Consider the following 1,010-nt stretch of genomic DNA (forward strand, 5'->3'; position numbering starts at 1 on the left):
GCGAGCTAAATGTAGTCATGTTTCGGCAGTGTGTTGTGTGTGTGTGTGTGTGTGTGTGTGTGTGTGTGTGTGTGTGTGTGTGTGTGTGTGTGTGTGTGTGTGTGTGTGTGTGTGTGTGTGTGTGTGTGTTTGTGTGAGTGAGTGGAGGTGAACAGGTATAAATAGAAATACTGAATGAAGTCATATCATTAAAAGTCAGTAAGAAGAGACACTACAAGAGGGGAAATTACTTACTACTTACTCACTAGATATCACCATTAAACATCCCATAATAAATATTAAATTTAATAAATGATGCTATGAATGATATGAAAACAAACCCAAATAATTTAGGAATAAATATTACTAAAACATGTAATTTATAAAATAATAATACAATAGATAAATAGGAATTAAAATCAACGTACAGAAAAAATTATGTAAGGAATTATCCAAAGAATTAAACAAAAATATAAATTAAAAAATGATTAGCATTTATTTAAAAGGCAGGCATGTTTTATGCTGTTACTAAAAGAAGCGGAGTGACACGTCTTCGTTTCCTTTATAAAGTGTCTTCTGCGCAGCCGTAGATCGTCTCTGATGAAAGGGAGGCGGGCCTTCCATTCCATGAGGAGGAACAGCTGTAGAAATGTGTCTCTCCCTCTTTGTAAAGTCGTTTTTATAAAATAATGATAGAAGAAAAACATAGAAATTGAAACAAAAGAGTAATAATAAAAATAGAAATAGAAATTAAGGTAAAAAATGTGATTAAAATATAAAAATGCCTGAAACAGAAACAATATTTTACATTACAAAATAAAAAATAATCATAATAGCAAAAATAAACACAACACGAGTGGGTATTCATGGACGTATATTGAGAAGTAATAGACATATATCTATTAAGAAGTATTCCTAAAAAAGCAGCCACGGTGGATGTGGTTACTTTGAGTGCAGCGAAACATAAGCGGAGTGAGACGTCTTCGCTTGCTTTATACAGTGTCTTCTGCGCAGCCGTAGATCGTCTCTGG

Source organism: Trematomus bernacchii, unplaced genomic scaffold, assembly GCF_902827165.1.
Source record: "Trematomus bernacchii unplaced genomic scaffold, fTreBer1.1, whole genome shotgun sequence".
NCBI classification, from domain to species: Eukaryota; Metazoa; Chordata; class Actinopteri; order Perciformes; family Nototheniidae; genus Trematomus; species Trematomus bernacchii.